The sequence below is a fragment of the Pongo abelii genome, chromosome 1, assembly GCF_028885655.2.
Source record: "Pongo abelii isolate AG06213 chromosome 1, NHGRI_mPonAbe1-v2.0_pri, whole genome shotgun sequence".
Lineage (NCBI taxonomy): Eukaryota > Metazoa > Chordata > Mammalia > Primates > Hominidae > Pongo > Pongo abelii.
In genome coordinates, this window is record NC_071985.2 from 148,594,933 (window position 1) to 148,620,404 (window position 25,472).

The 25,472-nt window shown below is 40.4% G+C and overlaps 1 pseudogene; it reads left to right on the plus strand.

The window, feature by feature from the left end:
• The first annotated feature begins 1,861 nt into the window (after window positions 1–1,861).
• On the plus strand, window positions 1,862–23,498 carry LOC100456896 (uricase-like; annotated as a pseudogene).
• The last annotated feature ends 1,974 nt before the right edge of the window (window positions 23,499–25,472 follow it).

Genomic DNA, 25,472 nt, shown 5'->3' on the forward strand with positions numbered 1-25,472 from the left:
AAAAAAGAAAGAAAGAAGAAAGAAAGAAATAAGGAAAGAAAGAAAGGGAAAGAAACAAAGAAACAAAAAGAAAGAATGAAATTATTCCTGCTAATATTTTTTCCAGAGTATTATTCTAGGAAATCAACTTACTTTTATAACTTCTCAAACCATACAAGCCTGAGGAAGGACAACCAAAGGGGTGAGTATCAGTAATCATGAACATTTAAAGAAGGCCAATGTACCTGAGGGTAGGCAGGCAGAAGTAGGCCTTTTCATAGCAACAGCCCTTTGATTTGACCACTCCAGCTCTCGATTGGTGTGCACTCTAGGTATTTATCTCTGTCAGTAACTTTATCCTTTAATGCAAAATTTGATGAGTGATTATTATTTATCCATGATAATTATAGCTAATAAGTGCTGATTAATCGAGTGCTGATTATTGGTAAAACACTTTTCTAAGTTCTTTATATTTTTTCTCATCCTCACATCAATCCTTAGAGATGGACACTACTACTATTTCCATTTTATAGATGGAGAAATTTGCCTCTGTTCAGAGCTAATATGTGGCAGAACAAGGATTCCGCCTGGGCTGCCTGACTGCAGAGCCCAAAGCCTGTCCTTTCAGCCAACTGCCCACTCTCCAGAAGAGAGCACCCTTTGTATTTTACTGTATGAGATCTCTGCACCATTTCCTACATTCTACACAGTGGGGCTCTGACACCTACTTCTGATTTATCTGATTAGAGAACTGGGGGAGAACAGCCTCGGTTATGGTCCAGGCCATTATCTGTTCTTTGGGTGCAGGGATGCTTTTGGGTATCCCTTGCCAGACTTGTTCCACCTGCTCCAGGCTCAGATGATTGGTTCCCTTCATACAGACTCATTGCCAGTAAACTTGATTACTCAAACTTTGCTCAAGGGCCAACTCTGCTTAGCCCAGTCAGGGTCCTGCTAAGGAGCGCTGACCTGTCCCGCACATGTCTTGCATGATCTCCGGTCTGGGATGGCTGTGCTGCACTGGAAGGCTGTCTTATTAGCCATGTGAACACTTTGTGCTGCCTTACCGACTCTACACTCAATTCTGCCCTTTTTGTTCTTTGGCCAGCTGTGCCTGTGATCTCCAGGCTGTGGTGATCATTGGGCATAAATTCCTTTCCCCACTTTCCCAGGAAAAGGACTTCCTAACTGGGGTCTGAGCTGAAGTGGCTCTTCCTGTATTGAAATCCTTTGTGTGTTTTCATTAACTATGCTGTGTCATCACACAAGCAGTGGAGGTGGTGGTGGCACCATCCATTCATTCATGACACATTTATTAAGCACCTACTTATGTTCCCGGCATTGTGCTGAGTGCTGAGGTTGCCATGGTGACCAAGATCAAACTTCTTCCTGCTTTCATAGTTTACTGTTTTTGAATGAATCAGACACATAAAGAGGCAGTTGCAATAGAATTTGATAAATATTCTGATAAGGCAATAACAAATATTTTGAGAGCTTCTGAAAGGGCCAACTATTCCAGACTTGAAGGGCTGGGGCGGACCCTGGGAGAAGTGGCATCTGAGACCTGAAGGCTATCTAGAAGAAGCTAGGCAGGCAAAGAGGCTGGTAGTTGGGTAGTAAGGAGGAGAAAGTATTCAAGAAAGAAGGAATAGCAAATCCAAAGGCCAACAGACAGAAAAAGCATGTAACACCTGGGCAGCCATGATTAGATCAGCATAGCTAAAGCAGAGTTTGCAATGATGTGTGGCCAGATATTATGCTGGTGAGCTGAATAGGAATGGGGATAAGAAGGGTGGCTATCATTTAATCTTTCTATGTACCATGTAGGTACCACTTGCCTTCATAGGCTAAACTACTGTTGCTTGAATATATAGGGGCAGGGATGAGGCTAAGGAGTAACATTTGTCGAGTCCTGGTACATGTTGGGGATGATGGACAATCTCAGAGACCTTTCATTCCAGACTCCAGCCCATACCACTCAAGGGCCCCGACCCAGCCAAATGCCTTCCTCCTTCAGGTAGAGTCCCTTTTGGCTCAAGATACACCAGAGTCTTCCACCTGTTACTGCCCCCAGTGCTGTCCACTCTGAAAACTGGCGCCCTTAATCAAGGTCCCCTCTGATAACCTCTGCTGCTGCTGCTTCCACAGCCAGGCCTGGCCTCTACTGCTGGGATTAACCTCAGTGTATCACTAGCTACTGGGAACTAAGCCAGGCCTTTGACATTCACCAGCAGCCCTACAAGGTAGAGGTGCTTCTTTCCATTTGCACAAATGGGGAAACTGAGGCTCAGAAACATTAAATTACTTGTTGCAAGCCACAAAGCTTTAAGTGGCAGGGTTGAATTTGGACTTCGTTTAATCCCAAAGCCACTACCACACAACAGTTTCTCTTTCCCCGACAGTCTTGTAGTTCTTACTGAGATCCCTTTAGTCTGCTCCTTTGGTTTTCTTATGGACCCTTTTCTTCAGCATGAGTCCCCAAATGTCAGGCCAGAGGCTTTTCAGAGGCCTCTGCAAGAGTTTTCCTTAACCGCTCACAAGAAAGAACTGAATTCAGACATCTCAACCCCCGAGGGCATGTTCGATGACCAACAATAGCCTGCCCTGCCCAGCTCTATCTCCAAGATTGGAGGCAGCCTCCCACCCCCCACTTTAAGAACAGCAGTACTTTCTGACTTTGGCTAGTATTTTTAAATTCCCCTCAGAGGGTCTGGTGATTTTTTATTCAAATAGATATTTAGGCAGCCCTTGGTACACCTGAACATCCTAAGTGTGATTTGCAGGTGAGGTTCCTTCTTTGTCTCTCTATCCAGACTCTCACTGCATGCTGTTTTTCATTTACTTTTATTTTTGTCACCTTCTTTCATTATCATTTTAATGTTCAATTTCTGTGCTAAATAAAATAAGGTTTTTCTGTTCTGCTCCCTCCTGCCTCTTTCCTCAAACACCAGTAAAGCCCAGGGACAAATCTTGTGGATTCTACCAGTGGAGATGAATGTGTTCACTAGCCAAGGCTCCAGCTTCAGACGAGGGTAGTAATGAATCAATCACCAGGCTTTTACTAAGTGTCTCTTCACTAAAAGCATAGCTCTGCCTGCAGCCAGACAGCCTTGGCTCTGCACTCCTGAAGGTAATCTGGACCCTGTCACTAATTACTCTTCTTCCGGGCAGCAAGTAGAAAAGGCAATTTTCAAATTGTTTCTATTGATCACAGGGCATTTTCTCCAGAATATCACTCTCTATAAAAAGGACATGGGATTATTTCCAGCTAACATAGTCAAGATATTTTATAGAAGAAAAGCAGTTCACCTACTGGCCATTCTACAATTTAGAGTCAATAGACTTGAGTGCAAATCCTGGCTCTGTCCTTTACTAGCTGTATGAACTAGGGCAAATCACTTAATATCTTTGAAACTCACCTTCTCCCTCCATAAATGGGAATATTAATTCCCATTTTACACTGGAATTATAAAGATTTTATGGTGCTATTACAAGGATTAGGTTAGTGGGGATTAAATAAAACAGCATAGTTTTGACCCAGGAGGTCCTATTAATGTATTTATTATTATTATCAAAAAAGCCCTGTACCTGTCAGTCTTCAGAACAATCTGATATATTTTCATTTGCTGCTTGGGATTCTCTTTTTCCTATACAAGTTCTCATTGTTCTTCAAAAGTAGAATGTAATATTGCTTCCATATATACTCTGAATCTCATCTTTTACAATTGTATGATAAAATGAAGGTTTAAATAAATTTCACCTAACTTTTGGCTTTCATTTGGCCTTCTTCAATAAGATGCCTGTGTTTTCATTGCAGAATGATGAGGTGGAGTTTGTCCGAACTGGCTATGGGAAGGATATGGTAAAAGTTCTCCATATTCAGTGAGATGGAAAATATCACAGCATTAAAGAGGTGGCAACTTCAGTGCAACTTACTCTGAGTTCCAAAAAAGATTACCTGCATGGAGATAATTCAGACATCATCCCTACAGACACCATCAAGAACACAGTTCATGTCTTGGCAAAGTTTAAAGGAGTATGTGTCATTCTTCTTAGATGCCGCCTATCTTGATGCAGAATTTGCTATAAAACAGCATTAAGTGTTACTTGCTTATTTCAAGTTCCCTTTGCATTTTAACCTATTTTTACATTTAAGCCATTTTTTAAAAAAATGTTCTTTTCTAGCCTAAAGGTCTCAGGATTGAAGAAAACTTTGCTGAAAAACAAACAAACACACAAACCTCACATCTTTGTTTCCTTGGCTCTCATCTCACTGCAATCTTTTAGGCAGAGAATCTTATTGGACAAAATACATGTTATCTCTAATTAGAATCAAAGGAAAATCAAGGTCCTGAAAGAATTTCAGAATAGAATTTTACACATTTTTTCATGCATTTCTTTGAGTCATACCATTTAGGTTTTATTTTTTTAGAATGGTGTGCATTTATAGAAGAAAATATCATTTCACTTCTTGATATTAATACAGAAAAATATCTTGAGTATGAGATACATTTATTTTTATTGTTGAAATCTATTTTCCAAATTTTAATGCCATTCTAACTTTCCCAACTCTATTACCACTTACTGTTCATATACAGTGGTTATTAGGACTTTTCAAGAGAGACTTAGATCTGTTAGAACTGATATTTTAGCATTTTCAGCTCTGGTTTCTCTTTTCTTTTCTTTTTCTTTTTTTTTTTTTTTGAGACAGAGTCTCGCTCTGTCACTAGGCTGCAGTGCAGTGATGTGATCTCGGCTCACTGCAACCTCCGCCTCCCAGGTTCAAGTGATTCTCCTGCCTCAGCCTCCCAAGTAACTGGGACTACAGGCACCTGCCAGCACGCCCAGTTAATTTTTTTTTGTATTTTTAGTAGAGACGGGGTTTCACCATGTTGGCCAGGATGGTCTCGATCTCCTGACCTTGTGATCCGCCTGCCTTGGCCTCCCAAAGTGCTGGGATTACAGGCATGAGCCACCATGCCCGACCCCACCTCTGGTTTCTTTAAGTGTGAGTGAAACTGTGCTGGGTCACCCAGATTTCTGGGCAATTCAAGCTGATTTCTTTTTTTACTTGCCATGAAGTCTAAAAAGATAAGAAATGTAGACTGGAAATCTTCTTTTCTCATGTTTTTTCATGAAATCCATACCCATAATTCATTAAATGAACAAACATTGCGATATAATTTCTGCAACTCCTATTTTTACCCTGAACCTTTCTCTTGCTAATCAGAATGACCCAGCAAACATAGATGGGGCTATGGAAAAAGGAACTGCATTCTTTAAAAAAATCGTTTGAAAGTAGACCTGTGCTGTGATATGGACAAGGGCCAGGTACAACAGATTCTTGTATTTCCTGTACTGTGTAGGAGTTTGCAGAAAAGTGAAGAATGGACCTGAATGTTAAAAACTACTTAAAGTCATTCATTATGGATAGAGTGATCGTATAGCTTCTTATCCAAACCAGGACACTTTTGAGCTCAAAATAGGATGCTATTCATAATTATTCTGGGCCAACAGGTATAAAACAGAACTATACTGGGGAAGCCTGTACAAATACTTCACTTTAATTATAGGCAAAGCCATTAATAATTTGCAGACTGTGCTAAGACCATAAAATATTACCTAGGGATTAATATGGAAGCTGCATTATGGGGGTGGAGAGCTGGGATCAATAGAAGGCCTGTATGCAAGATAAGGAGTGAGGTGGCCCTTCATTAACATTTTTCCTTGGGAAAATGGGAAGCCTCATAGAGTTCAGAGTGTTATGGTGTGCTGTAGTTGGTACAAGTGATGACTGAACTGACTGTGAGAAGAATCTGAATGTTAAGTTATTTTTTGCTCGTCCGCTGACACATCCTCTCCTGCAAAATGGGGTTTCTTTTAAAAACAAGAGTCTCACCTGGTGATGGTGATTATTAACTTCATTTGGGAGCTCTAGCAAAAAAGTGAGATAAACACCTTTTTCTCTTGAGATAGACTCTATTCTCTGCTTGTCTAGTTCTAAAAAGCAATTCATCAGGAAAGAGAACATCATGAGTTATATCAAAAGACAAAATTACAAGTTTAGTTATAGAGTGAATTGGTTTTTATTTACCATTGGGGCAGCTTCTGTTCTATAAAAAAGAGTAAGAGCTTCCACTGGGCAAGAACAGAACATTGGGTTTTGTAAGGTGGGAACAAGAAACAGAACAATGGAAAAAAAAACTGATTGGTTAACATCAGGTTTCAGATTACTTTTTTAGCAAGAGTTAAAGCAGAGGGGACTTCCTTATTGCACTGACTCAGATAGACTGGAATCTCCTGTTTTCAGGAAAAACTGGTCTGTTTTGGTATCTATCTGCTTCCTTAAAGCTTCAATTTGATTATGTGGAATTTAGCATAAGTGACTCCATTTTGGTCTGGTCTGTTGGGGTCTAATGCAGGATCTTAGTCCAAAGCAATGACCTCCCATAATTTCATTTAACAGTATTTATAAATTATTTTTAAATGGGACAATTATTTCTGCTTTGAAGCACTTTGTTTCTTTTTACAGATCAAAAGCATAGAAGCCTTTGGTGTGAATATTTGTGAGCATTTTCTTTCTTCTTTTAACCATGTAATCTGAGCTCAAGTCTACGTGGAAGAAATTCCTTGGAAGCATCTTGAAAAGGTTAACTCACTTATTTGTGCTCTCAGTTTAATTAAAGAAATTGGCTTTATGGCATGAACTGAAATTTTCCTGGAAATAATTTGTTTCCCTAATTTTCAGAATGGAGTTAAGCATGTCCATGCATTTATTCACACTCCCACTGGAACACACTTCTGTGAAGTTGAACAGCTGAGAAGTGCTAATAAACTATTTTTCATGCTTTGATTCTATAGTAGCAACTTCAGGGTGGCTTTGTTTTCTTTTTTCTTCCTTTCTTCTAAACAATGCTGTTTACTAACATGGAAGAAAACTGTAGAGACTTTTTAAGGCTTTTAAATCTGAGATAGAAATGAATGTTGTGACTTTGAATTACATTAAAGAATTATCTACTTTTTGTCTTAAAAATATAAAAATGAAATAATTCATTTTGCAACAACCCTGGGGATTGAGTCAGGTAAATCATTTTTATTACCAGATTTTGAGGTAAGGCAAAATAAAAAAAGGCCCCGGCTGAAAAGAATGCAAATCTCTGAATTTTCTGACCAATATTTTTTGTGCCATACCATGTCACAATTATAGTAACCTTCATAGGAAATATTTACTAAATAATAGTCAAGTTTTCCTGAAATTTTATTTGTGTAATAAAACCACCAATACTGTAATTCCTATAAAATGCATCTCATTTAAGATAGCAATGACAATTATATAATTCTATTTGCTAAGAAATTTCAATTAATTATGAAACGTAATTGTATCATAGGTGTTATTAGTACTGATAACTGAACTTAGCAAATATTAAAATTTCCACGGCTTGTATTCCACAGATTTGTTGAGCTTGTCAGAGCAGAGTTCAATAATTGGCTAAGAGTTAGGCTAGAGGACCTCTAAGAACCATGGAGACAAAGCTGGTAATAATGTCTTTATCCCAGTAAAAAAATAAACTTTAATGATTGTTATAAAATGAAAGGGTGGACTCTAAAATTTTTCTATTTTCTTTCCCTCCCCTCCTTTACTCTTCCCTTTTCTTCTTTGCTGTTGCCTTGCCTTCCCTTCCCTTCCCTTCCCTTCCCTTCCCTTCCCTTCCCTTCCCTTCCCTTCCCTTCCCTTCCCTTCCCCTCCCCTCCCCTCCCCTCCCCTCCCCTCCCCTCCCCTCCCCTCCCCTCCCCTCCCCTCCCCTCCCCTCCCCTCCCCTTCCCTTCCCTTCCCTTCATCCTTAGTAGGAATTCGAAGTGGCATCTAATGAATATCAGATTTATTATAAGGTTAATAAAATATAAGGTCCCTTCTCATTCTGAGTTCTTTTGGATAATGCCCTCCTTAGAAAGTTCTAGTGTATTAGCTATTTTTAAATATTTTCCACTATCTGAATTAAAGTCTATGCATAACTAGGGACTTCTCAACGTTTGATAAACAGTTATAAAATTAATGTTATATAAAAGAGACTAAACAGTTGTTGTATTTGGTTGAAAAGATGATCTTTATTGCCCAGATGTGTAGTCATATGCTATATTAGCTTTCTGAGCTATTTGTTAAGTTAAATTGGAACTAACTTCTTTCTTTCCTTCCCTCCTTTCCTTAGCCCTTCCTTCCTTCCTTTCTGTCTCTCTGGTTGCTTCCTTCTTTCCCTCTCCTTTCTCTTCCTCCCTCCCTCCCTTCTTCCTTCTTTTCTTTCTTCCTTTCTTCTTGTCTTAGATATGCGGCTTTGGAGGAGAGAGAAAGAAAAGTTTCCTGACTCAATGTTATCCTACCCAAGCCTCATTAACTACCCTCATAAAACTAGAAACTCGAAATCAGCTCGCCCAACTGAAATATAATGCAAGCCATATATATCATTTTAATTTTTTTTCATAACCACATTAGAAAAGCAAAAAGAAATTAGGGAAATTAATTTTAATAATATATTTTATTTAAATAACATCAAAAATATTTCAGTATGTAATAAGTATAAAAATTACTAATGAAATATTTTACATTCTTTTTACAAAATTGTCTTTAAAATTCTGTATTTTATATGTGTGGCTTATCTCAAGTTATGCTAGCCATAATTCAAGTGCTTAATAGCCACATGTGGCTTAGTGGCTACTGTATAGATCAGCATAACTTGAAACTGCTTTTCAGTGACTTTTGGGATGCTTTTTTACATTTTTTACATTTTTCAATTATGTAAAATAATAACAGCAGCTAGGATTAGGCCTCAAGAGAGCTAATTAACAATGAGAGCATTTATGAAAAGTGCTTATGTCATTCATTCATATACTATTCATTCAACAACTAGATTTCGAGGACCTATTATGTATGCAGAGGGCTGTAGGTAAAGAGGGGAATAAAATGTTCCCTGACCCTAGTGAGACAGACTGACTGCAGTATGAAAGGCTAAAGACTATGATGAAGGGATAAAAGGCATGCTATGGGAACTGAGAAGTGAAGAAACTCTTTCCAGAGCAGTCTGTCTGGAAGGCTTGTTAGGGGAGGAAAAAATATTCCAACTGACTTTTGAAAACTGATTCAGAATATGCTGCGCATTGAAGGAGGAAAGGGAATTACGGGTAAAAGAAACAGGATACATATGAGTACAATCCATGAGGAGTGGAAGAGGGGAAGTAAAATATTTTGAGCACTTGCCTCATGCTGAAGACTATGCCGGGGAAGTAATTTATTTAACTGTGGAAAGGGCAAGGGGTTTGAGGGACAGTAACAAGTTCAGTGGGTCTGATTTCTAGAATGTAAGAAGGGAGATGAAGATAAATAAGTTGGTGGTTTGGGCTGGAATCTGAAGGGCCTCATGTGTTATACAGAAGTTTAGTATAAGATGGAGGCAGTTTTGCACAGTGGTTAAGCAAGAGGCCTTGAGATCAGGATGAATCATATTCGAATTTGAGCTCCACTACTTAATAAGTTTGTGATTAAGAGCAAGGTTACTTATACTACATTGGTGGGTTTTCATTTGTAAAACAAGGATACCAGTGCCCACTTCAACAACTACCCAGAGAAACAAAGGAGATAAATGCTAATTTATCTTATTAAGGCATTTAGCATAGTACTTGGTACCCAGGAAGCTCTCCTTAAATAATAGCTATAGTTATTGTTTAGAATGACAACAGAGAACCAGAGAAAGTCTCTAATGGTCAGATTACTATGTGCATGTTTTTGTTCAGAAACTCTGAACAAGGTATGGTGACAGACTAGAGAAACAGGCAGTAGTGAAACATTTGGAGACTTCTTGCAAAGATGAAGTGATGGGGTCTAAACTAAAGCAGTAGAAGTAGAGCTGGAGAGACTGAGAGGTGGGAAGCATTATGTGAGACATTTTTGAAGTGTAATCAATAGGTCTTAGTGGTTGATTAGAGATGGAAGTTTGGAGAGAAAGAGGAGTTAAAATGGACCCTAATCTGGGAGGACTGGGCAACTGACTAAGGAGATTACACACAAGGGGAAGTTTTCAGGTGGGAAGCTGGTGAATGTGGGACTATGTGATGGAGATAGATTTGGGGCCCATCAGCAGATTGGTGGTAGGTAAAGCCATAGGGAAGAAGGACCATTCCAGAAAAACATACAAAGTGAGAAGAGTTTGGAAGAGGAGATGGCCTGGGAAAAATTCCCCACTGTAAGGGTTGGGTAGTTTAAAAACTGAGACAGAAGAATGTTTAGAGAGATAGAAGGAAGACGAGGGATGATAGTGTCATGGAAGCAGAAGAAAAAGACATTTCAAGAAATTAGGGATTTCTGAATTACTGGGGAACCAAGATGCATAACAAATAGGTCCATGTGCAGTGGCTCAGCACTAGAAGTTTACTTCTTTTGGCAGAAGTCCAGTTCAGTGTCTGTGTGTGGGGCTAGGGGGGTCAGGGGGATGCTGTGCTCCATGAAGTTCTTCAGGAACCCAGGTTGATGGCAACTTTATATTTTTAATCCTTACTTTTCGGTGTCACCTTGAAAGTAGACCCCCATACCAGACAACCAAAGAAAGAGCTTGGAGGAGCAAAAGGAGGGGCAAAGTCCTTGAAGCGTAAACTCCCGGCCTAGAAACAGCATGGATCATTTCTTCTGGAGAGAGCTCAGTCACATAGTCACACCTCACTGCAATGGACACTGTGAAATGTCATCTAGCTGATTGCCAGGAGGAAGAGCAAGTAGATTTAGCCTCTGCCGTAGGAGAGTTAAGAAGTTGGGGTTCTGAGAGGACTGATGAGAAACTACGTAGTCAGTAAACAGGCGTCATTGGCGACTTCCCAGAATACTTGTAGCAGAGCCATGGAGGTGGAAGTCAAGTGGCCAAGCATAGGGCTCTGCTGATTATGAAAGGAAAACGGACTTCTCTCTATACCCTGTTCTTTCCAGGAATGACCAAGAGTTGCTGTCAGCTTGAATTCTAATCACCTGGCTGCAGCTGAGTGGAAAAACTAGCCACCATAATCAGGTTAAAGCTTTTTCTTTCTGCAGAAAGCTGCAAAGCTTCAGGGTATTGAGATCATTGTGGCAGTGTTCCCAGAAGCTCCAGCTTGACTCATCTAGAGTCCAGCCCCCAACTGCCCCTCTGATTTCATGCAGGGCTGGCAGGGATTGGGGTAGCGGAAGAGACATCTGTTGCCCTAAGTGTATACAGGTATGTGTGTGCACATGTTTATGGGTGTGTGTATCTTTCAGTGTTGTGTATATGAAGGTGACATTTCTACTCTGTCCCTCTGGAGAGTAGGGATGTATGCTCTTTTGGTAGCAAAGTTTAATTCTTTATTTGCTTATTATCCAAGAGCTGAAACTGTAGGAATCGTAATGTGAGAGAAAGTTACAATCATTGTCATAAGAAATGCCCTTGTAAAGGCTTAACTAAAGAAAATAGTAATTACATTATACACATACCACTCATAAATTCACATGGTGAAGGCTGTTGTTACAAACACCTGAGTAGTGCCTTTGGTGGCGGACTGGCTAGAATGCTAAGACTTTTGCCCCCTCAAACACATGTGCTTATTCACACGTTCAGTCATGCCACTCCCAAAGGAACTCTTCCCAGGAGGAGGTGTGACTGAGTTTCTCCCGATGGACTATATTCATTCCTACGTAGCAAATGAACAAACATTTCTAGAAATCCTGCTGAACCTCAAGCACCACTTTAAGCCCCGGGAATTGCTCTAAAACTCCCATTACACTGTTTCTTCCTAGTGGATCTTTTACAGCTACATCACTAGGCTGTATTTTAGTTGTTTCAAATCCTGCTGATTCCACAGGAGAATCTGGAAGAGAGAAAGAAATTTGTTCGCCCAAAGGAATGAGGGCTGTTATGTTTGTGACTTCTCAAGCCCTGAGAGGAGAACTAGGCCCTATGTGTATGAAGCAGGCTGTTGGTTTAGGTATCATATGGCGTTGAATCTTCGGAACTCTTTCTGTCATGTATCAGTGAGAAACTACAAGCTTAACGGAGCTTTAAGTCATTGGTATGATTGAGTCACTAATTTGAACTAAATTGACCCCCAAACTTCTGCACTGTTTGAATTATAACTCACAATTTCTTCAGCATCACGTTTCTCCCATTTGACACTAATTATGAAATTCAGCTAAAGCATAGCTAAATAGAGGAATGGAAGATGGAGAAGAGACCTCAAATACTAGATTGTGTCTTCTGGTAGTGAAAAATACTTCCTATATATCTATTGACATGAAGGGTAGTGAGGGTAGGGGGATGGTTGTAAGGAAGGTAACTGATGAAATCCGACCTGGAGGAGAACAGATTTAAGAGGTGACAAGATGGGCAGATGGAAGAAGTGAGATGGGAGAAGTGGGAGATCCAGGACAGAGATGGCTACTGCCAAGAAGTCTGTTTATGTCCTTTTGATATCAAAACTAAAGTGCTCTTCGGTTCCTCTGTCAGAAAAGTTCTTGGCAGATTTGTGGTCTTTTAAAATGTTCTTGGTCATCACCTGGTTCTACAAAAGCCCAGTTAATTTCCTACCATCTGGATGATGTCATCTCTTTCCATCCACAATTGCACAGAGGGAGCTTTCACTCTTCCTGCATGAGCTAAATGGACTCTCCAAGGCAAATATTTAATTGATCTTTACTTTTTCTGGCACTTTACAAGTTTGAGATTTTCTACTAGAATGATTTAATATGGTTTTAAAATATCTGCCTTTCAGCTATTTGTGTCCTTTTTGGAGGTGTTAAATGTGGAAGCAATTATCCTCTTATGACAAGATCTTTTTCTTGGCTCAATAAAGCTTTGTGCTTTGTGACACCTGATGCGTAGGTAAGGAATTGGGCTTATTTTCTATTAATTCGCAGTGAGTTTCTTTCCCTTAGATAGCTAAAGGGTAGGATGTATGATTCTCTGAGAGATAAGCCACAATCTGCTAAGTGTGTAGGAGGACACTAAAAGCTGGAAAAGATTATGTTCTAGCAAAGTGAAATGTGAAAAATCTTTCTTTTGCATTACTCCATAACCAAGGCAGAAAAACAAAACAAAACAAAGCTGATTAAGTGATTTCATGGGGCGTAACCTAGAAAAGGACAGTTTTTGAATTACTTCTTGTTAGTCTAAATGGGAATCTTTTTTAGAGTGTGTTAGGCATCATATTTTTAGTTGATGGGCCCATGATTTTGAAAGCCTCAGGTTCTTACCAATGTTCAGAAAGCTGGGGCACCGCCAACAGAGAAGATAAAATAAGCTCTCTGATTTCATCCAGCATGTCTAATGTGTGCCAGGGAAAAATTCTTTTAACATTCAGAGAGAATAGTTTTTGTTGTTGTTGTTGTTGTTTTTAATAGAATGATGAGAGCACCAGAGTAGATGGTTTGTGTTCTGCCAAAACTGTGGCAATAGTTAATTGTCTTGGGGAACATGAGACATTTTATTCTGTGTGAAACTGATGCCAAAACACATTTTAAAGATACAACTGCTGTCTCCGTTTTTAGATTCCAATGAGAAAGCAGATCATTTCAAAGTGGCCTAGTAGGACTGACACTCCCTTAAGGTCAATAAATCTTATCCCAGAGCTGGAGATGGATAGGACAGCACATTAGAAGTTGTTTTCAGAACCCAGTAAGACTTTGTGAAACATGGGAAATATTTATAAGTTGTCGAAGTCATTGGGAAAAAGTCAATTATGGCAAAATCATCATCATCACGTTTGTAGAGCACTTTCGTAGGTCAGCAATTCTACTAAGTCCTTTAAGTGCATCCTCTTAGACATGTGGCAACTCTAGGAAATATGTATGATTATCGTCGCCATTTTATAGATGACAAAATCAAGGTAGAGAGAGGTTAAATAATTCCCTCAGGAGCATGGAGCTCATAAAAATGGGGGTTGAGGATGGAAGGAGAGCACTGGGGTTTGAGTTCTAGGAATCTGAGTCTCAAAGCTGTAGATTCAACCACTATGCAACATTGCAACCAGGAATCCTTTTATGGTTAACACCTTTGGAGGAGCCAAAGTTTGACTGGCTTACATGGATGCCAGCAGTCAAGGCCAGATGAATAGGAAGAAAACAGTGTAGATAAAGTTCGTCTTTGGTTCTTTTTCACCTTCTTTTTATTCTCCTGCAAGGGTTTCTACTACTCATTTTAACCCCACACCTGATTGCAAACCCATGTTTCATTTCTATAGGATTTTGTTTTCTAGAAAGGCTTACCATGGGAAGTAGATTATCATAGTACCTTGCAAAGGCTTAAGAAGTCACTCCTTTAAGGGATATTTATTTGCATTTCAATAGGAAATGTTTAAGTAGTACAAAGGTTTTTAGATATATAGGAGCCAACTCTAAAAATGATTATTCAATCTCCATTTCTGACCAATGGAGATGGTATTTTTCAGGCAGGGGGCTCTATCTGAGGTCCTTAAAGCACGCTGTGGATAGGAGGTGGCAACCTTGTCTCCTGGAAAGGCCACGTATAGAACACAAATGGGGAAAGGGTCAAAGGAAGGAGGAACCATTGCATAGATGGGAAGTGATCCAAAAAGCAGGAAGAAAAGCATGGGATCTCAATGTGGTGCTGAGTTTAAATTCCACCTCTGACAGTTTCTAGCCATGTGACTATGGGCAAATGATTAAAAGTCACCTACATTAAAATAACTGCTTTATAGAGTTTTGAGAACTAAGTAAGATAGACTGAAAACTGCAGCAACCAAAGGCATGTCTACAGAGAGGAGGTTCTTAGCCAAGGTTAACACCCTTCTTTTCACCCCCTGCCACACTATGTGTGAGTTGGAGGGGACCAGGAAGGGAAATGGTAAAGATTGATGGGGCTGAACTGTCTAGAACAGAAAGATACTAAATTGTGCAATGCTTATTCCTTGACATGAATCAATCTTGCTAAACTCATTCATTCATTCATTCAACAGATACTTATTGATTGTTTCTGTAGTTCTGCTGGGTTTGAGGCTTCTACTCACTGCATGTAGCAATGCTGACTTTGTGAGATCATGACTTTATACATTTAGAATCTGATAAACCCAGCCAGCTGAAGGCGTTAAGGCATTGTTGGTATCTTTCTCTTGCTCCTTCTTCCGATATAGCTTCCAGTAAGTACTTCGGAAAGTTAAACAAGGATCATTTCCTGTTTCACCGCATTATCCTGGGACACTCTGCACAGAATATCTTCTTTAATCAGGACATATTTAATCAGCAGATCTACCACTAACCACTGGCTATTGTTCTCTCTGATAGGAGTATACTGAAGCATGGAAAAACAGAAATACAGACTTCATTTACCAACTTTTGAAACTCCACAGCTCCCGAGTTAACTGTAGCAATAGAAACCACATGGGTGATGTAAACCATTGGATTTTTAAGAGCTTCCTTGGATTTTAATTGAGGATCATGAGTTATATTCTTGTTCTTTAACTAAGACCATGTATGTGGTGATACCTGACATCTCTGGCCCTTGATTTTTAGACTAAACAGACCAAGAAGCATAGATATTGGTTGGAACTAACAAAGAGACTGAAAAGAGGTGATCTTAATAATCATGCCATGGCACTTTGCTATTAGGGTTTGCCAAGTGCTCCTGGAATGTCCCCAATCCTTGCCAGCCTGTGCAGACAAATAAAGTCACAGTGATGTTAATATTGTTCTTTTTTAGATGATGCCTGTCACCCTTCCACCTGCCCCATTACCTTATGAAAGCGCAGCAGAGACAGAAGGAGAGCCATATCATCCCCTCCATTATTTTCAACTCTCCCCTCTCTCCCCCAGGTACCCAAGAACCAAGTTCATCCCTTCTCCTTTGGCAGAAAAAACAAAAGCCTTTATAGATATCAACTTAGGCAGATCTATCCCCTGTGAGTCACCAACTCCATCTTCCCTGTCTTATTTAGGCTCAGCCAGGCCCACGCTGCTACCCATTTATGAAGTTGCCTGGTTTTGCTGAGCTGATAACCATAAGGGAACTGGGATGCTGGGATGCCGGGATGCCATCAGGGCTTAGTGGAGATTGGGATCATCAGCTACTGTAGATGATCAGCATGAGGACTACCCCCAGTAAAGAGGTCACAGTAGCAGGTAAAGAAATGGCTCTTGAGGACCTTATTAACACATTTCAGCATGATCACCTGTTGGAGGAGACGGAGCTCAAAATACATAAGATGAGTTGGCCAAGAAGACACTCCCACTTGTAGTTGAGAGGAATGTATTCATTTCTGTGGCCTTCAACACGGAATGGAGGTTATTCTTAGACCTTCAGATTTTCTAGGGCAAGACAGGGCAGGGAGTCATGGAATCTGGATTGAAGCAAAGGAACACCATCCTCTTCACTTGGACTTCAGAGGAAATAGGATGACAGAAAACACGGGCGGTGATGTAGTTTTTGTACAGAATGTGCCATGTTTTAATGACCAGGATCCTCTGTGCTAGGTATCAGCAACAAGACACTGTTTGTTTATGACCTCAGCCACTCTTGACTTTCTACTTGAAACAGGACCCCCAGTCATTCATTCTGGAATCAAAGACCTCAAGGTCTTGAAAACAACATAGTCTCGATGTGACGGTTTCATCAAGGACCAGTTCACTACCCTCCCTGAGGTGAAGGACCGATGCTTTGCCACCCAAGTGTACTGCAAGTGGCGCTACCACCAGTGCAGGGATGTGGACTTCGAGGCTACCTGGTATGAACATGTGCATGTAGTGTCTGCCCTTGTCCCAGGGGCCCAGACTTCATAGAATCTTAGATGTAAAAGAGAAACTTAGAGGCCATTCAACTCAACCTCCCACTATTCAGAAATCCCTTCTGTTTATTCGATTTATTAAATTGGTGGTTCTCAAACATGCATGTGCATCAGAATCACACAGAATCAGAAAATGAAGCTTGCTGGGCCCACCCCCAGAGATTCTGATTCTGTAGGACTGAGGTGGGGCCCAAGAACATGCAGTTCTTGCAAACTCCCAGGGGATGCAGATGCCACTGGACCAGGGACCACACTTGAAGAAACACTGCGTCAAATGAAGAGAATATATGGCCTTACTACCTCATAGTGATGCAGAGAGGGCTAAACGAGGGTGACCAACTTGTTGTAGTTTGTCATGGACTTCCTGGTTTTAACACTGAAAGTCCCATGTCTCAGGAAACCTCTTGGTTCCGGGCAAACTGGGATAATTGGTCAATCTAGGCTAAACTCAAAATGATACGATGTTCACAAAAGCATTTTATAAGTTATGAATGCCTTAAAAATATTGTCAACTGAAATAACAGAGAGAGATTCTCCAAAGATAATGAATTTATTTAGGAACACACAGGGAATCTGCAAATTTGTGGGCTGCAGGAACCGTAGGCATATCCTAAGAGGTTGAGGCAAGGGGAAGCTTTTAAAAGCAAAAGGAAAAAGTGTATGTAATTTGTTTTCAGACAAAGAGAACACTGGTTATAGTGGCTATCGCAGGAGTTGACGCCAGCTTATTAGTGGAGACTGTGGCAGGCAAATGTTCTTGTACATCTGGCTAGCTGTCCTTGTGACTCACGTCGCGAGCCACTGTTTGAAAAGTCCTTTGCAAAATTCTTGTTACAGGCATATGTACATAAGAGCCCTTCAGAGAGTCTTTGCAATAGTTCTTACAGGCATCTGTGCATGAGGGCCCTCCCTCAGCTTCCTGGCTTTATTTATTTATTTATTTCATTAGCATCTGACACAAGTGACTCCATTTTGATTCTGACAACTCACAATATAAAGGTGTGATTATTATTATATCCTGACAGGGAGTAATTAGGCCTCTGAACTTTCAGAACTTGCTTTTTGATTAGGTATCTCATTCCTTTGCTAAAGCTCTTTTAGAAATTTCTACCCTACCATAAGCTAGAATCTGCATGCATACCCTTCCCCCACCACCCACTCCCACAGCGCTCCCTCCCACTGGTGTAGTTTTTCTCTGCTTCTTTTATTATGTGATAGGTTTTTAAATGCATGATGAGAACGTTACCTCAGTTTTCTTTCCTTTTTATTTCAAGTGCTCTCCATGGGCAGCAGCCTGATGTGTTTATGTTGAAAAGAGCTTGAAATTGAACATGCCAGAGGCAGGATAGTACTGTAGGCTGGGCCTTCTTCTAAAGAGAGGGACTTAGAGCATATCATGTAACTTTTAAGCTCAGGTTCTTCTTCTCTAATTGGGGATAATAATAGTAGCTACCTCAGCTATATTGAGAGAATTCAATGACATCATCACATAAAATGCTTAGCACAGAAAAATCTGTCTAACCTAAAAAACACAGAGTCTGGCACAGAGCAAACCCCCGAATGTAACAATTCAATGAGCGAGCCAAGCGGAGCAGCAAGATGGTGAGAATACTTGGGAGTCTTCTTCTTAAGTTCTTCAAACATGACGGGAAATTTACCCTAAAATGCCCACTGGGCCCTGGTGCCAAACTATGAAGACAGTCTAGTGATGCTCAATATGTTTTTTGAATGGTGTGTGTGTGTGTGTGTGTGTGTGTGTGTAGGGGAATGGGAAGTGAGGTGTTTTGTTTTTGGCATTGCAAGATACTAATATCTTCTAAAACCATCAATAACATTGTTTTCTGGGGGACAGACAGGTCACTGCTTCTTAGCTTCCTAACACATTACTAAAATTCCTTTCAGGATCCTCAGTGACCTTCTCTGTGTTTTATGGACACCATTTGGGACCTTGTCCTGGAGAAATCTGCTGGGCCCTATGACAAAGGCGAATACTTGCCCTCTGTGCAGAAGACCCTCTATGATATCCAGGTGCTCTCCCTGTGCCGAGTTCCTGAGGTAAGTTCTGTCAGTTGCCATTCTGAGGATTGGGAGAACGTGTGTCTTCTGTCAGCTCTGAGAAAGAGTTGAGAGTTAAAATAAGAAAGTGGAAGACACATGAAAAATGACATCTGTTGTTGTTCAAAAGCTTGTTATAGCAAGTGAGAAGAGAGCAAAAATGGAAAAATCTGTCTAACCTGAAAACACAGGCCCCTGTTGTAGTCCTTGAGTTTTGTTGCAAATTCTTTGAGTCCCTTCAACCTGCCACTGATTTAAGCCTCAAATTCAGGACACTTGAATGCCCTGAGGGAGAGGGGTAATTAGACAAAGGTTCTGTGTTTCAGGAGAACCAGACAATGAAAGATAGATGTAGAGAGATTTCATCCATCCATCCATCCATCCATCTGTCCATCTACCCACTTCCCCACCCATTCATTCATTCATTCATTGAATGGTGATTATGTCTCTGGCAGCACACGAAGGATACAAAGATAAATTAGATAGTCACTACCCTCAAAGAGCTCATCATTCAGTGAATGAACAAAATAAGCAAATGAACAATACAATAGAGAAAAGAGTATTATGAAAGTACAGAGCAAAGCACCTAACTCAGGTATAGGAGATGGGTTCAGCCAGGTTTTCTAGAGGGGAAGGGTGTTTGAGTCTAGAAGTTATCTGAGTTTACTCTCAAGGGTGAGGGAGCAGGGTAGGTATGGAGACAAGAGATAGCATGATACAGTCGTTTACTGTTGAGGGTCTACCACGTATGAATGAATATATATGAATGAATTATAGTCATTCCATGCGCCTGGAAATGAGGCAGGAACCACAGGAGCCAGTCAAGAGGGCCTTTTTAGGCTTATTTATAGAGTCTGTACTTTATTCTGAAGGCTTCTAGGCACCACCAAGGGGTTTAAGCAGGATGTTTTGTGCCAGATTTGTACTCTAGAAAAATCACGCTGACAGAAATGTGATGAATGAAAAGCTTGATGGACCATAGGCAAGCAGACATGTTGGGATCTATTTCAGAATCTTGCAAAGAGAGTCTGGGTCATGGTGAGGCTGGAGAGGAGGAGTGCCACCCTTAGACCTGGACAAGAGGGACTCTGGCCATGGCTCAGCATTCTACAGGCCCCCTTCAGGCGTTCCTCTGGCTATGCCTCCCTCCACTAGGTGAAGAATCAGTGGGGCCACAGCAACACACTCTGCAGAGGCCCATGCATTCCCCAGAATTTCCTGTCCAAATAGCCCGGAGACTACTTCTGGAACCTGGGCAAATCCCTTCTTGAGATCTGTCTTCCAGAAGGCGAATCATGCTATTGGTGTTCACGCTTAGGCCTGAGAGTAGGCAAAGGGGCAGATGTTTGTAGGAGGTATGGATGGCACTTGACATGCAAGCTGGAGTGTCTACCCCGTGAGTCCAAGAGAGAAGGTGGGATGGGCCAGGGGCGAGGGGCTGGCTTTTCCCATGCTGCCATGCCCTGGCATGGTACTCCATGCCAGGCAATGAGGAGAAAAAAAGATTCTATTTTCACTTCCTTCCATCATTCTTACCTTTTGATTAACTAGTCAATTCAGTGGCATAAAATACACACATGAAAACATGAAAGAGTATTTATGTTTCTAATTGCAATCACAGTTAGAGACTTTTAAATTAATGCTTGGCCTCCCAGGTTGTTATGAAGGGTATATTTGTCAAGTTAGAAGAGTAGAACGTATCTCACTTAAAAAAATTTTAGCTTGATTAATATAACTAAAATGTTTATACATTTGGTATGTGGGTCTCCAATTATACTCTTACTGCAGGGCCTATAAATGTTAGGTACAGGCCTGGAAAGGAGGGAGTGGAATGAGGAGGAATTTAGAAGGTTGACTGACCAGTACCTGGAGGCTAGTTGGATGTTGAAGAGGTCTCCCAGATTTCTGACCCGAGGAGCCCTTTCTTTTCAGAGAAACAGATTTTGTACACTGAGGGGAGAAGAGTAGGCCCACCATCTAATCACAGAACTAGCAGGAGAGAACAGTGTCAGGCAGTGGAGGAACATCAGAGGGTGTCTCCAAGTCAGAGAGAGAACCTGAGTAATGGGTGCGAGATTAGGTAAGGTGAGGGTGGCTGGAGTGACGGAGATGGAGGCTCGCAGCTCCTAATGTGATACCTACCACTGTGATTTCCAGATAGAAGATATGGAAATCAGCCTGCCAAACATTCACTACTTCAACATAGACATGTCCAAAATGGGTCTGATCAACAAGGAAGAGGTAAGAGAACTTTAAATATATTTAAAGCACATCTCTGCCCCACCCCCTTCTGCCCCTTTATAAGCCTGGGATGATAATGTCACCGAATAAAACTCTTAGCAACTGTTGCTTTGGGGAATATTTATAGTTGCCAGTGATTACAGCCCTCTTCAATTCTGGGCCTTTCAATGCCTGAGGTTGGAGTGCCCTCGAAGTGGATGAGTGATTACAGAAAGTTGGAAGTCCAAGAGAGAAAGACAGAGAAGGAACGGAGTGTGCCCAAGGAAACAGCTCTGAGATCTGCTTCTCTGAAAGTGCCATGCAAGGACACAGCTTCATTATTCTTCCATCATGAGGCAATGAGGAGAAAAAAAGATTCTATTTTCACTTTCTTCCATCATTCCTACCTTTTGATTAACTAGTCAATTCAGTGGCATAAAATACACACAGGAAAACATGAAAGAGTATTTATGTTTCTAATTGCAATCACAGAGGTAAGATGCGGAAATTAATTTTTGGAAAACAGCCCTTTGTCTTGGAGAAACATCTCTCTTGCTTTTTTTTTTTCAAGCCATGGCAGAATGTTAAACCACTCAGTGTGTCTGAGTAGACAGCCTGAAGTACTGACTGGTGGGCTGGTGTGGTCAGTTCTTGGGAGATCAGAACCATTCTTCCCTCTTGGACCACATTCAAAATAAGATTTCTCAATTTGCTCCAGCTTCCCACACATTTCTATTATCTAGAAAACATTATTTTGAGTAACTTCTTTTAGTATGTGTTGGGGAGTAAGATAGGGAAGGAGCCATCTATTAGCATGGCTCTGCTCCCATAGACTCATATCCTTTGGTGGATAAGGGCTAATGAAGGGGTTAAAGGTCCCACATTCTGCACCTGCTGGCCCAGAAGCCTCACAATCCTTCGGGCCAGGTACCTCCTTTCTGGTTTGCAAGTAATGTGGGTGGCCTCTAGCAGGCTTTGACCACCATCAGCTGCAGGTGGAGGCTGGGGAGTTGCATCTGGAAACAAAGGTCATGCTTAGGCACCCGGCAAAGGTGATCTAGAGTTCTGAGTTGCTGAGGAGAGCAACCTTGGTCCCACATGCTGTACATCCAGCCACAAGGAGAGTCAGCAGTATTTACTTTAGAGGAAGGAAAGGACATGGTTACCAGAATGTCATTAATTAGAATGTGAAGCCTTTTTAGAGCCTTCTAAAGGGCAGGAGAGCGACCTGAAAGTAATGCTGGCCAAGTCCACCAGAGGCAAAACAAATGGACCCTACATAGAAAAAAGGATCAGGTGTCATGGCTGGAGCAGTGCTTAGCTCAGGACCCCAAGCAGAGAGAGGAGGGCTCCTGAGGGCCCCCGACACCTCAGGTCTGCACTAATCCCAGCACGCTGGGGGGCTGCGCCCACAGGGTTCTTCCCTCTAGGAAGTCAGATTCGCAGCTCCCTCATGGAGCCCAGCTGGGGACTTGGAGTCAGGAAGGCCTAAGTTCCTTTGGGTCAGGGCTCTACATAAAGTCACCTGAGTGGCTGAACAAGCTGTCCTTGTGTCTGTACTTTGAGGATGGCTGGAGCCACTCTTGGACTCTCACCCAGCAGGTGTGTACAAAGTGAACATAACACATGAGAAACAGGAAGTTGGACACATTGACACCAGCAGAGAAGTGACAAATGACAGGGTGGGAAGGTGGAAGAACTCTAAAAGCACCGCTCTCTGGAGCCATTTAGAATTGAGTGAACAGCCCTGCAGACCTCAGACACTTCTGAGGGCATGGTGATCTTACAGCATTGGACAATGACTCATGGTCGAGGTGAGTCACCGAGGAAAGGTCAATTGTGTTCAATACACTGCATTTAAAAAACAGGGATATGGAATGCATTTTAGAAACATTTATATCTCAATGATTAACATTTTTCAAAAGCTTTTAAATTTTCTTTTTTTTTAAAAGTAAAATTATACATATATTTATATAGCCAGTCATGTCTGTTAGAATTTATGAAAGAAGAAAAGTGTAGGAATAGGAAATGAAAGAAAAGCTTTTAAATTTTCTAGAAAATTGACTCATCTCTCAACTCTTGCCAGAATAATAAGGCATTACCATGCTTGAAGTAACTTTAGTGGAGGACATACACATTTTCCTGTTTAGTAAGTTGTTGTTATTGTTTTTAATATTGAGTCATAGAAAGGAGGAGAGAGCTATTTTAATGTCCCTTAAATTACCATGTGGTTTTTCTACAGGTCTTGCTGCCATTAGACAATCCATATGGAGAAATTACTGGTACAGTCAAGAGGAAGTTGTCTTCAAGACTGTGACATTGTGGCCACCAATAGGAGTCCACTCTCAGCTGAGGAATTCCTTAAGTCATCTGTGATGTTGGAGATGATAGCATGTAGCCATGCAAAATTTCACACTAGTATATTGATTTGTAGTGTTCACTTTCCTCCAATATGAAACAATTTATTTCTTCTACACCTAGCTCAGCAAGGCATTCTGTGGATTACCTTATTAGTAATTATAACAGGCTTTATGGCTATAGTTTACTTTAAAAATGCTGAGCAGTATTAGAACAGTTATAAATCAATATTTCTTTTTGGTTGTCTTATGCCTTCCTATCTTAGAGAAGCTTTAGAATCCATTCATTAAGAAAATAATCATGAATTAATGAGTGTGTGACATCAATTAATTTGTGCACAGGTTTAAGAAACAAATATTATTTTCATCCTACTGATGCTTCTAAGTAATGCAGAAAATGAAATAAAATTATATTGAAAAATATCAACATTGTTACTTCATTTGACTGAATATTTGATTTTAAGAATGCTCTAGCATATGTATCATTGATTATTAATTTCCACTCTGATAGTACTTCTGTGATCTTTATATTTGATTTTAAACTTTTTCAATCCTTAGAGAATATTTAGTACATATGAGGGTACTGAAAAAGAGTATAAATTGTTTTTCTTTGAATAATGCATCCCTTATGTGCACAAAACATCACGTTTAATAAATGTTAAGCCAATATACAGATGGGTGGATGTACATTTAGAAAGAAGACTAGAGAGTATATATGTGAAAATATCAGCAATGACAATTTCTGGATGATGAGATTATGAGTGATTTTTATTTTTCACCATGTACTTTTCTGAATCTTCCAAATATGAACAATTATTCCTTTTATAGCCAGAGAAACAAATATAGTTGATGATTTAAAGATGTGTACAGATTTGAGGGCTGATTATATCAATTGACTAACACTACCATTGTATACATGTAATAAAGCTTCACAAATTACAATTTTAGAAACCCATGATGAAAACCTGTCCACGTTAACATTCTGGGTAACCTTTTCCATTTTAAAAAATCTTCATTTAAAAAATAAAATCAAATCTCCATTTTTAAGAATTGCTTACATATGAGCCCTTAGTATTATTTGTTAATATGGCTTCATTCACCTTTATGATACTACTACTTAAGGTTGCATGGTATAGTGGTTAATTGCACAAACTCTTTTAAATCCTGGCTCCACCTCTCAGTAAATATAAGACAAGTTTCTTCATCTGTAAAATGGAGGTGAAAAGATAACCTACCTTATAGGTCTTTTGAGGATTAAATGGGTTAATGCTTGTAAAGTGCTATGGTAGTATTTGGCCTGACACATAGAAATTTCTATATGCGTGTGTGTTGAATGTAATAAATGTCCTGCCTTCTTTTCGTTTGTTATTAGGCCCACATAGAAAAGCCGTCATTGGCCTCCGGGTCAGGCAAGAGATGGGAGGTGTTCAGAGCAGCAAACCCTACAAGATGCTGGAGGCCATTCACAAGCAAGCGCCTGCTTGTAAAATAACATGGGATAAGAACAATGAAATAATGTGATGAGGAAAGTGTTGTGCTACATTGAATACTCATGTCACAAAATGTGCTTCTACATTATGTAACTTACATGGTCAAATGACTGGTACATTTTATTCCTCTGCTAATTTGTTAATTCTGTTCCAAGAGGAAAGAGTCTAACATGACTTTTCAAAAACAACAAAACAAAACAAAAACCCCAACTTAATTAGGCCTTTCTTACTTGATGTTCTCTTATTCTTGTAAGTTTTAGAAACACTGTATTTGCTTCAGAGAAGAAACCCATGTTAGAGCAGAATCCTTAGAAATTGTGGCCCATTTATACATATGTGCATTTTGCTTCTCCTTAGCTCTTAGCACATTTACTGCAACAGATTGCAATTGAGCTATTGGATGTTATATCCCAGGTATGTGGCAGGAAAGCCTGTAGTATGTGAAATTTTCAAGGACAAAGTTCCTGTTTTGTGAAGGATGTTTCCTTCTTAGAATTGTGAGCGATGGGGCTGAAAACCAGCTTTGGGTTTCACCTGTTCCTTTCAGTTCGGCAGACAGGCAGGCAGAACTGAACTGTAAACACTTGTG